We start from the raw sequence: 13,169 nt of genomic DNA on the forward strand, positions 1-13,169 counted from the left end.
GGTATCTACATCCCCAAGATCAGGCCTGGCTTAGCACCTGAGATCTGCTTACCTAAGACCAGCTAGGTTCCTGTGAGAAAAGGGAAACTGCCTCAATATACTGAAATCATTTACTGAAGGCAGTTTGGAGGGGAGAAAGGTTCAGTCTCATGCAAGTTAGTCAGGACACATAGAAAAACTGCTTCTAGGACAGATCAACCCACCCTAGAACAGATTTCCCTGGATGTGTTTCTCCTCTCCTTGTCCGACCAACATATAAGCATACATAAAATAAATCATTTTGTATGGACACAGTTAGAAATATTTTGAGCTTATGGAATTGCTCCCCTAGGGCCATCTCGATCTCAGACTGCAGTGCTCAGGCCAGATAGCTTTCCTATTCTTAGCAGCAGGGTTCTAGTCTCGTCGTTACTTTTGGATCATGACAGCATTTGCCTATGATCAAACTCTTAACCTATAGTTAAGGATCGTGGCACCTTGGCCTGGCCCATCGCGATGCCAGGATAGCACATAACTTACTGGCTTGCCCTGGTTCCATCCAGTCCCACTTCGGGACCCTGCTTTTGGGGTGCTAGGAAGTGAGGGCAACTGAGACTTAAGTTGAGAAAGTAGATGCCCGGGAGTGAATAATATTCAAAGCCAATTAAATTCTAAATTATAAAGCATAATATTAATTGTCTTCCTGTATCTATACAAAAAGGCCATTGTATTAAGGTAAACTATTCAAAAGACATAAGGAGAGGAGAAAGGCATTATTAACTCACAGTACAGCTTCAGTGTCTAAGAAGGATGAGACCTTACAAATTGGTTGGGGAAGAGAGCACAAAGAAGTAGTTACAGACAAAGTAATAGAAATGACTCGGGAGCACTGTTATGTGCAACCTGATAAACCTAAGCTCCGTGTACTCCAACACCCAAAGAACATATACATTGGGCAAATAAGCTTATAAAAATGTAAAAAAAAATCTGTTATTCAGAAATTGATAATAGAAACAAAATACCATTACACATTTGTTAGAAAAGTTAATCTTCAATGCGGGCAATATCAAAGTCTCATTATTTGCTAAAAAGATTGCAAAATAATACAGCCCTCTTTCAAAGAGAATTTTTAGTTTCTTAAAATCTAAAATTGTCTTGTCAGAGATGAAAGGGAAGAAATTACACCAGATACCTCAGATATGCAAAAACAATAATGAACTTACTATTAATAACTCGGCTGGAGTAATAGCACAGTGGGTAGGGTGTTTGCCTTGCACACAGCTGACCCGGGTTCGATTCCTCAGTCCCTCTCGGAGAGCCTGGAAAGCTATCCAGAATATCCTGCCCACAAGGCAAAACTAGCAAGCTCCCCGTGGCATATTCAATATGCCCAAAACAGTAACAAGTCTCACAATGGAGATGTTACTGGTGCCCGCTCGAGCAAATCAGTGAACAACGGGAAAACAGTGCGACAGAGCTACTATTAATAACCAAGCTTGAAGTGGAAATGGAAAAATTATAAGAAATAATACAAACTCTCAAGATTTAACTAAGAGGAAACAGAAAACTTGAATACACCAGTGTCTTGAGTTAAAAAATTCAAACAATAATAAAGCAATCTAACCAGGACTAAAAGCCCAGATCCAGAGTAAATAACTAATGAGTCCTACTAAAACTTCAAAGAAGACTTAGTGCCCATACTCTCCAAAATCTTCCAAAATATTGAAGAAACAGGAACCCTCCCTGAACACCTTTTATGAAACCAGTATCACACTGATACCTAAAACAGACAGAAACTACTAAAAAAAAGAAAAAAGAAATTATAGACCTAATATCCCCCATGAACTTTGATGCAAAGATCTTTAACAAAATTCTAGCAAACCAAATCCAGCAATAGAACAAAAGTATTATACAACACAGTAAAGGTAAAGGTAAAGGCCCTCCCGTTGATCGTCGATTTGCTCGAGCGGGCCCAGTAACGTCTCCATTGGAGACTTTGTTGTTACTGTGTCTGGCATATCGAATACTCTCGGTAGCTTGCCGGGCTCTCCGAGAGGGGCGGAGGAATCGAACTCGGGTCGGCCATGTTGGCCGCGTGTAAGGCAAACGCCCTACCCGTATACAACACAGTAAAGAGGGGTTTATCCCAGGTATGCAAGGCTTGTTCAATGTATGTTAATAAATTAATGCAGTATATCATATTAACAAAAAGAAAGGAAAAACCATATTTATATCAATCAATGCGGAGAAGCAATAGATTATTCATGATTTAAAAATACTTTCCAAGGATAGGATTAGCAGAACCTTGCCTCAAAATAGTAATAACCATCTAAAACATACCCACAACCAGCATCATACTGAATGGTGAAAAACTGGAAACCATTTTCCTGAGATCAGTCATTCAACATAATTTTGGAAATTCTCGATACAGCAAACTGACAAGAAAAAGAAACCAAAGAAATCCAAATTGGGTAGAACATAATTAAAATGAACAAAGACTTCTCTGAAGAAGACCAACAAATGTCCAACAGGCATATGAAAAAGTACTCACCATTACGTATTATTAAGGAAATCCAAATCAAGACAATAAGATATGATCTCACACCAGAGAGAATGGCACATATCAAAAGTAATGGGAACAATCTGGAAATGTGATTGAAGGAACAATCCATTGTGATTGAAGGAAAAATCCATTGCTGGTGGAAATATTTTCTTGTTCAACCCTTATGGAAAAAGATAAGGAGGGTTCTCGATAATTTAAAACTCTATGACCCAGAAATTCTTTGAAATATCTATCGCCAGAACAGAAAAACATTCATTCAAAGGGATGAATGCCGAGATGTTAAGCCCTTTTGGAAAATAGTATGAACATTTCTCAAAAAATTAGAAATTGAGCTCCCATTTGACCCAGCAATACCACTTCTGGGAATATATCCTGGAGATGCAAAAAAAGTATAGTAGAAATGACATCTGCACTTGTATGTTCATTGCAGAATTGTTTACAATAGCCAGAATCTGGAAAAAACCTGAGTGCCTGAGAACAGATGACTGGTTAAAGAAACTTTGGGGGGCTGGAGAGATAGCACAGTGGGTAGGGTGTTTGCCTTGCACGCGGCCAACCCGGGTTTGATTCCCAGCATCCCATATGGTACCCTGAGCACCGCCAGGAGTAACTCCTGAGTGCAGAGCCAGGAATAACCCCTGTGCATTGCTGGGTGTGACCCAAAAACCAAAAAAAAAAAAAAAAGGTACACAGTGGAATAATATGCAGCTGTTAGAAAAGATGAAGTCATGAAATTTGCATATAAGTAGATCAACATGGAGAATATCATGCTAAGTGAAATGAGTCAGAAAGAGGGGGACAGACTTAGAAGGACTGTACTCATTTGTGGAATATTAAGTAACAGAATGGGAGACTAACAACAAGAATAGTAGAGATAAGGACCAGAAGGACTGCTCCACGGCTTGGAAGATGGCCTTACATGCTGGGGGAAAAGGCAGCTCAGATGGAGAAGGGCCCACCAGGTTAAGGATGCTTGGAGGGCTTACTTGGGATGGGAGATGTGTGTTGAATGTAGGCAATAGACTGTACATGATAGCCACTTAAAACCTGCATTGCAAACCACAACACCCTAAAGGAGAGAGAGAAAGAGTAAAAGGGAATGTGACTGCCACAGAGGCAGGGGTGGGAGGTAGGGGGTGGGGTTGGGGTAGGGGTGCTGGGAGGGTTACTGTGATCATTGGTGGTGGAGAATGGGCACTGGTGTAGGGATGGGTACTCAATTATTGTATGACTGAAACGTAAGCACAAAAGTTTGTAAATCTGTAACTATCCCACGGTGATTCATTAAAAAAAAAATTTAAAAAAAAAACGGGCTGGAGGGTTGGACAGTGGGTAGGGCATTTGACTTGCATGCAGCTGACCCAGGTTCGATTCCCAGCATTTCATATGGTCCCCTGAGCACTGCCAGGAGTAATTCCTGAGTGCATATTACTCCTGGGATTGCCGGGTCTGACCTAAAAAGCAAAAAACAAACAAACAAACCGACATATGTGCATTATTCATTGAAGTACTCAGTACAATGGTTCATATTTGGAATCAATCTAGGTGTCTCACAACAGACTAGTGGATTATTAATATGTGGTTACATATACATACATAATATGTATATGTATACACAAAATGGAAAACTATATGGATGGAACTGGAAGATATCATATTTAAAAAAGTAAGTCAGAAGGACAAACAGGCTGATATCACTTCTAGGTGGTATTTTAAGTAAGTTGATGATAAAATGTAATGGTTTAAAGTGGTGGGGTGGTGATGATGCCTAAATCACTCATGGCCATAGGGTATAGGAAAAAGGAAAAAAGAAATAATGTAAAAGGGAAGGGGAGAAGAGATAGATGAGAAGCAACAGGGATCAAAGGGCTCCATGTATATTCATGGTGTTAAGGAGTGACAGAGCTAAATATTCAAACCATAGAGTCAGCAACACTGAAATCCTGGGACCTAAACTTCAATAAGCAAACTTCAAACGTTCCTGTTAAGTTCCTGCCACCCTGGGCAGGCGGAAAGAAGAGGATATCTGGGAACACTGGTGGAGAGGAAGTTAACACTCTTGACAGGTTGGCGAATGGAATATCATTTGTCAAATCCCAACTCTGAATGACTTTGTAACTCATGCTACTTTAATAAAATAAAATTTAGATTTCAAAAATGTGACTGGTAAACATGGATACTTGGCATGTGAAACAATAAATTAAAACTGTGCCTCACATCATTCACAAAAATAAAGTCAAAGTGGATTAAATATCTCAATGTTAGCACACACTGTAGCACTGTCCTCCCATTGTTCATCGATTTGCTTGAGCGGGCACCACAAAAGTCTACATTGTGAGGCTTCTTGTTACTGTTTTTGGCATATCTAACACACCCCGGGGAGCTTGCCATGCTCTGCTGTGCGAGCTGAACACTCTCGATAGCTTGCCAGGCTCTCTGAGAGAGATGGAGGAATCGAACCCGGGTCGGCCGCATGCAAACAAACACCCTACCCACTGTGCTATTGCTCCAGCACATTAGAACAGGATCCATAAAATACATTGAAGAAAATTTTGGCAAAACTTTCTAGAAAATTGACCTCAGAGAAATCTCCAATGCCATAACCACAGTGGCAAAGACAAAAAAAAAAATTATGAAGAGGGATTGTAAAAAAAAGTTTTTTAATTGCCGTTGCTGCGCTCTCCCCCCTCCTGAAGCTCACCCCTGGGAGGGGCTGGCACGACTGCTCCCCCACTCTCCTACTCCCGGCGACTCGGGGGCAGGGTGAATTGTTCCCAGTGTGCCCCAAGCGGGTCCCGCTATCGCACCCAGGGGGGGTTTTGAGAGAACCCGGCAGGCTACCAAAAGTATCCTGCCCTCACGGCAGAGTCTTCCCGTGTTGTACTCAATAATATGCCAAATACCAGTAACAATGATGGTTCTCATTCTCCTAGCCCTGAAAGAGCATTGAATATGGCTCTTTTACAATCTCAGGGCTGGAGCGATAGCACAGAGGTAGGGTGTTTGCCTTGCATGCAGCCAACATGGCCAACCCGAGTTCTATTCCTTTGCCCCTCTCGGAGAGCCCGGAAAGCTGCCGAGAGTATCTCGCCCGCACGGCAAAGCCTGGCAAGGTCCCCGTGATGTATTTGATATGCCAAACACAGTAACAAGTCTCACGATGGAGACATTACTGGGCCTGCTCGAGCAAATCGATGAACAACGGGAGGACCGTGACCGTGACCGTGACAATCTCAGGGTTAGAAAGGAGACGTTTCTGGTGCCTTGCTTGAGGCAATCGACGGGATGATCATGATAGTGAAATTGCAAAAAATTAAAAAGCTCTGCAAAGTGAAAGACTCATGCTTTAATCACTTGATCACTTGACTTCCTGTTAATCATCGGTTTGCTCAGCCGGGTGCCACTAACATCTCCATTCGTCCCTGTCGCGTGCTAGTGTAGCCCAATGGCATCTGTTCGTTCTAGGAACATGAAGAGTCTCAAACCGATCGTTCAGGGCCTTGATGAAGAAGTCTTACCATCTCGTAGGTGCATGGCCACATGGTCTTTTGACATCTGATGGAATCCAGTCAGTTACAGCTCTAGTCCAGCGGTCGTCTCCAAATCTCATTATGTGTCTAGCCCATCTGATTTTCAAAGCTTTGGCAAATGAGACAGCGTCCCTGATTCTTGACCGTTGACGGAGGTCAGAACCCCTGTGCATCGCCAGGTGTGACCCTCACAAAAAAATTCACAGGATTTACCAAAGAGTGAACCCCATTGAAAACTATGCACTTCAATTAATAAAACAGTAAAAAAAGGAACACATTTTGATACATTTAAAACTTGAATATTTAGAAACTTGAGTGATTCTTCAGGTCATTATGCTAATTTTTTAAAGGAGCTAATTTTAGGTATGGAAGCCTAGAACAACATAGATAAGGCCTTGGATGCAGTGATTGGTTCCACTACCCAGCACTTGGTCTCCTGAGCACCAACAGGCAACAGGGTAGTCCCTTAACTCAGAGCCAGGAGTAAGCTCTTGACATAGCTGGGAATGGCCCAATACTGCAAAACAACAAGAAATAAAGAGTCAATCCTCAAATTACATGATAAATGATTTCATTTATATAATATTCTTTAAACAACAAACTATAGAAAGAGTTAATAGCAGTGAAATGGGAGTAGATATCTAAGAGTAATAAAAAATTGAAAGGAGAGAAGAAAGAAGAGCAGCAGTGTTGGCTGATTCAGCAGAAGCTGGGAAAAGTATTTGCAATGCCCGCCTATCCTTCACCAACTATGAGACCAAGATGACTGCCCTCCGACATTCTGATTGATCTATCACATCTTCCAGAAGTGTAATGGAGAAGGTTATCTATGACTTCTACTCAGATCTCTTTGACAGCCATGTCTAGATGCCCACATACCAAATTCCGCAGGATGGATATGTCATTCTCAGCATTCTCCCTTTCGAAATCCAACATGCCATTTTGTCGGTAAAGAAGCAAACAGCACCTGGTCCAGACAGGGTCAGACCCAAAAACCTGAAGAATCTGCTACTAGTACTTGTCAATACACTGGCTCAGCTCTTAACACACTACCTGTATACATGCAAGGTTCCATCCCAATGGAAAACCAGCAGGACCATTCTGTTGTACAAGAAGGGAGACATCCACGACATTGGCAACTATTACCAGATCTGACTGTTATCCATCATCTACAAGTTATTCACTCGAGTCATCCTGAATAGGATTGGCAGAACACTAGATGAAGGACAACAATGAGAGCAAGCCAGGTTCCAAAAAGAATTCAGCATGATCAATCATATTCACACGGTGACCAAACTCATTGAGGTTTCACGAGAGTTCAAGATGCCACTCTATCTAATGTTCATTGATATAAAGAAGGCCTTTGATTCTGTTGAGACTGAAGAGGTCATCGAAGCCCTAGACAAACAGGGCATTCAAACTCAATGCATCAGAATCCTCCGTGAGCTGTATTACGGATTCACCACAGGATCTCACCATTTTACAAGGAATTGATCATCAACGTAAAGAGAGGGGTTCGATAGGGTGATACCATTTCACCGAAACTCTTCAGTCCCACCCTCGAGAACATTATGTGATGACTGGAATAGGAAGGAATGGGAGAGAAGATAAACAGTCAGCAACTACACCACCTCCACTTCCTTGATGACATCGTTCTAATAAAACCAAACATCAGCCAAGCGGCACAAATGCTGACCAACTTCGACCATGAGTGTGGAACGGTCAGCCTGCAGCTAAATCTCATGAAGACAATGTTCATGAGAAACAGACTAGATCCTGAGGTTCCATTTTTCCTCAACAGAACGAACATCTCCAAATGCATCAGTTATGTGTACCTGGGTCGAGAACTCAACATGAGGAACAACCTGGCACCTGAACTGTGCAGGAAGAAGAGAGTGGTGTGGAACACTTTCAAGTGCATTGAAGAAGTAGTTAAGCGGACAAAGAACCTCCAGCTCTGGGCACATTTTTTTGACTCCACCATTCTTCCTGCACTAACATATGCCTCAGAGACCTGGGCCCTACAAAAACAGGATAAGAACGCTATTCAGGTATCCCAAAGAGGAATCGAAAGAACTATGCTGGGAATATCATGTTTCATTCAAGTGAGAGAAGGAATCTGGAGTTCCATCCTCTGTGAATGCTCATGAATCAGGGTCGCTGTCTAGTTTGCCAAGTTGTCGAAAATCAGATGGACCAAACATATATGATTTAGAGATGACTGCTGGACTAGAGCTGTTACCAACTGGATTCCATGGGATGTCAAAAGAACGCATGGCCGCCCAACTACAAGATGATCAGATTTCTTTGTCAAAACCCTGAACAAAGGGTTTGAGGCTCTTTGTGTTCCTGGAGCGAGCAGACACCACTGGGCTACACTAGCACACTACACGGACGAATAGAGTCATTACTGGTACCCGCTCAAACAAATTGATGATCAACAGGATGACAAGTGATGCAAGCGAATAAAAAATTGTAGTAATGGGCAATTGTGTTTCTTGACTGTGGTAAAACTGTGGACCCCCCCCCCCCGACACACACACACACAATTTCTGTCTAAATTGGAATCTGTCCATCTAATTTCAGATGCAAGGGGACCTTTTTGTTCTGCTAGTATGATGTGGTGAACTTGCTGTTTGTGAACATCCCTGTCATGCTCCTTGATGCAGCAGGTGCTGATCAGCCTGGGGGAAGCGGGGGGGGGGGGGGGAGTGTAGGGGAGCCAGGGCCCAGTTGCCCCTAGTGTGTGCAGAACTTTAATGACCCTGTGTTCTGGCTTAGAACCCTAATAAGATTTTTTTTCCTATCAGCAATGCCGAGCTTTAAGTGTAGGGACTGATATGATGACAGTGTAGATTTTATCATGTGTGTCTTAATTTCTTTTTCTTGTTGAATGGATTAAAAATTTAAGAAAAACAAGCAAACCTTTTCTAAAGTAATTTACTGCCATGTTTGTGCAATATGGGCCTGCTAAATTCCTATCTAAGTGGGAGGTGACCAGAGCAGCCATGTCCCTGCATTCGGCCATGAATCTTCTGAAGGCAGAGTCTTCCTGCATGTCCCTGACGGGGGCCCCTGCTGAGACTGGCAGGTCTTGCTCTGAGCTGCTCTGCTGTGTGTGGTCACAGATAACCGAGTCCGTTCTGTGGAAGATACATGTCTTAATAAACAGTGCTGCTCAGGGGAAAAATTGAGAAACACTTTTCCAGATCAGGACAAGGAGCTGTGAGCACTCAGACAGAGTGCAAGCACAACTTGGAAATGGGAATAAGATCAGTGGGCTGTATTAATATGACGGTGCAAGATATTGCCAGTGGAATAAACTGGGATCTCTGCAGTTTCTTAGAGTACAACTGAGATAATAATAATCTAAAATTCAGGAGTTTTCTTCTAAAGTAATTGACCATAATATTAACATAAATATGTATACGCATATGTATATTAAATGTATTCTATATTTAGTGATTTAAAGGCAAGTGGGACTTCTATTTTGAAAACTTCTTATGTCATATACTTAACTGTAGTTAAAATCTAAGAATGTCTCATGAGTTAAAACAGTCTAACTACTGGTCTTAAAACTAAAGAAAATAGTCACCTCACCTTAGTGTAATTTTAGTAGTTCTAAATAGAGATGCATGTTCTCTTTACGGTCAAAAAGATTGTTATTGTTATTGTTGCTAGAAAAAAAATCAGTAATCTTAATCTTAGCATCAAACATTGAAAATTTGCCTGTGTTTTAAAAATAATTTGTCATTCATCAAGATAAAAAAGTCAGGTATTAAAAATTAATTACTATATTTCTAATACCTCCCAGACAGAAAGTTCCAATAAGTGCTGCAAGAGTTAATATAATAATGCTTTTTAAGAATTATTTATTATTAAAATAAAATAGAATAACGTTTTATTAATAAAAAAGAGAATTAATACACAGCATCTACCCTTGGGAGAACAGTCTGGTGACATGAATTCATTCATTTATTTTCCCCCAAGCTTTATTTATTTTATTTAAAAACATTTTTATTTGAGGTACCGGGATTTACAATCTTTTTGATCATACCTTTTATGAATATATCATTCTAACCTAACAGAGGTTTTGCTTGCTTCACCAGTGTCCCAGAGATCCGTCTCAAACCTCCCTGCCCCCCGTACAGCTCCATTAAAAGCTCATTGATGTTGACAAAATCTTCAATTCTGATTACTTTTACCATTTGTCATTTCCTCACTGTATTTATTTTTAATTTTATATAATGGATAGATTCTCTTGTTTTACTCTCATATTCTCTCTCTTTTGTTGTTGAGGTGGTTGCACCTACACACGTAGGTGAATAGAGGTAATCTAGATTTTTACAAAACATATATTTTAAGGTATGTAAATTTAAAACTTGATATATAATAATTTTATGCCAATAAATTTAATGCTTATATGAAATAGATAAATCCTACAAATGTAAAATTTATTAAAAGTGAAGAAAGTTATGAAAATTTAAGAGGTGAATCTCAGTTGGTCTATAGAAGTATAAAAGTGTATTTTATCCTAAGTATGGGAATATTGATTTTATGTCATAAAATATTATGATATAGGTACCGTTTCATGATCTGCATTCAGTAAAAGATTGTAAGAAAAATCTCTGTGGATGTAAAAACACTTGATAGATATAGAACTTCTATTATAAATGAAATTGTAATTCACTGTTGTGAATATTCAAAATCCATAAGAAGGATGGAAGTTAATACAGCATTCTTAACCTAGTTGAGGGCAACCATAAGTGTCATGAGTGAATGCCATACTCAGTGCCAAGTGCTGGAGAGTTTTTCTTTTGTTTGTCTTCTAAAGGAGCTCTTTTAATGCTTCTTGCAAGACTCCTTTCAAAACTATGAATCCCATAAGCTTTATATGCCTCTGAAGCTCTGTATAGTTCCTTCAAATCTGAATGATAATCTAGCTGGATAGAGCATTCTTGGTGAGGTGTTCATTACATTTATTACATTCATTCTCTTCTGGCTCAGAAAATCTCATCTGATTGATCTGCTGTGATTCTTATTGACATTCCTTTGTATGTAAGTTCCTTTTTGATCTTGATATTTTTAATAATTTGTTTCTATCTTTGGATTTCATTATTTTGAGTACAATGTGTCTTGGAGTTTTCCTATTTTAGTCTATTTTTGCTTGAACCCTTTATAGTCTCTTGGGTATTGGTGCCTATTTTCTTTAACTCTGGGAAATTCTTTTTTGCTTTTTGGGTCACACCCGGCGATGCTCAGGGATTACTCCTGGCTCTGCACTCAGGAATTACTCCTGGCAGTGCTCAGGGGACCATAGGGGATGCTGGGATTTGAACCTGGGTTGGCCGCGTGCAAGGCAAACGCCCTACCCGCTGTGCTATCGCTCCAGCCCCCAACTCTAAGAAATTCTTATCTATAATTTCTTTAGCTATTGTCTCTTCATCAAATTTACCTTCCTGTTCTTCAGGGACTCTGATTATTCTTATTTTGTTTTTTTGAACTAACTCATTCTTCTCTGGTATGCTGTTCATTTATTTCAGAATTTTTTACACCTTCTATTATTTTTTAGCAGTTTACTCCTTCTCATGTTGTAGTACAGCTATCCTTTCCTCAGCGCCTGTAAAAAACTAAACTCGCAGAAGATTGTGTGTTCCCAGGCTCTCTGGACGGCTCTATCTCACCACCCGTGTTCGATGCCCTAGAGCTGCTGTGTGTGGCCTGGATCAGGACAGGACAGCTCTTGGCCAAGGGCAGACAAAGGAAGAGATGAGGGTCAGGCTGGTTGATCTTTGTAGCAGTCTATTACAAGGAAGTTTATACCATAGAAGAAATTTATGTTATGGAGGGCCTAGATTCTCTCAAGCACATGTTCTCCTTGCTAGTCTCTCCTTGGTCCATCTTGCAGCCCTGCTCTTTCTCCAGCTCCCTTGTCTCTCCACTCTCTTGCCTCCCATTCCTCTCTAGTCTGGGCTGACCCTCCACCCAGTCAGGTAGCCAAATCAACATAAGAAAGCCCTTCCTGACTGCCCTAGGCAAAATACCTCCTTAAGGTGTTTTTCTCTTTTCCTCAGTCCAATAAACTATCAAATATTCCTGAAGCTATGTAGGAAGGACAGAACAGTGTTATCTTACAAGCTCCTATTATTATTCTGCTCAGAGTTTCTTTGGAGTTTTTTTTTTATATTACCTAACATACTCTTAGCACAGTGGTAGGGCTTTGCCTTGCACGCAGCCAACATGGCCGACCCGAGTTCGATTCCTCCACCCCTCTCGGAGAGCCTGGAAAGCTACCGAGAGTATCTCACCCGCACGGCAGAGCCTGGCAAGCTCCCCGTGATGTATTCGATATGCCAAACACAGTAACAACAAAGTCTCCAATGGAGATGTTACTGGGCCCGCTCGAGCAAATCGGTGATCAACGGGAGGGCCTTTACCTTTACCTTTACCTTTACCTTAATATACTCTTAATTTCTGGCTGTAGTTTCCTCATTTCATCTCTCAAGGTTTCTTGTGCTTTGCTTTGAACTTTTAAAACATTCTCACAGTGGTGTCGCTAAAGCCATTGTCTGATGACTTTTTTTCTTTTGTTTTTATTGAATCTCTGTGAGCAACACTAACAAAGCTTTCATGTTTGAGTTTCAGTCATACAATCATTGCACACCCATCCCTCCACCAGTACACATTTTCCACCACCAATGTCCCCTGTCTCCCTGCCCCCATCCGAACCATCCCCCTGCCTCTATGGTAGACAATTTCCCCCATACTCTCTCTCTACTTTGGGGCATTATGGTTTGCATTATAAATACTGAAAGGCTGTACATTTGGTCCTTTATCAACTTTCAGCACACATCTCCCATCCCGGTTGACCCTTCCAACCATCATTGACTTAGTGATCCCTTATCTATTCCAGCTGCCTTCTCCACAGGAGCCCAACCCAGGCAGAAGGAAGAAAATTATAAATCTTAGAGCAGAAATTAATTAGAGCAGAAATTAGCAAGATGGAAGCCCCCCCAAAAAATTGCCTCAGGATTTACAGTGCTTTTTGGTGCTGGATGAGCCTTCTGTAGTATTGTTTTCACTTATTTAACTAGGTG

The 13,169-nt window shown here is 40.9% G+C and overlaps 1 protein-coding gene across 1 annotated transcript in view; it reads left to right on the top strand.

The window, feature by feature from the left end:
• KIF6 (kinesin family member 6) overlaps nucleotides 1–13,169 on the top strand; it is a 672,206-nt gene that overhangs the window by 182,666 nt on the left and 476,371 nt on the right. The gene's annotated exons all lie outside the window — the stretch shown is intronic.

This window comes from Sorex fumeus, unplaced genomic scaffold (assembly GCF_029834395.1).
Source record: "Sorex fumeus unplaced genomic scaffold, SorFum_2.1 ptg000123l, whole genome shotgun sequence".
Taxonomy (NCBI): Eukaryota; Metazoa; Chordata; class Mammalia; order Eulipotyphla; family Soricidae; genus Sorex; species Sorex fumeus.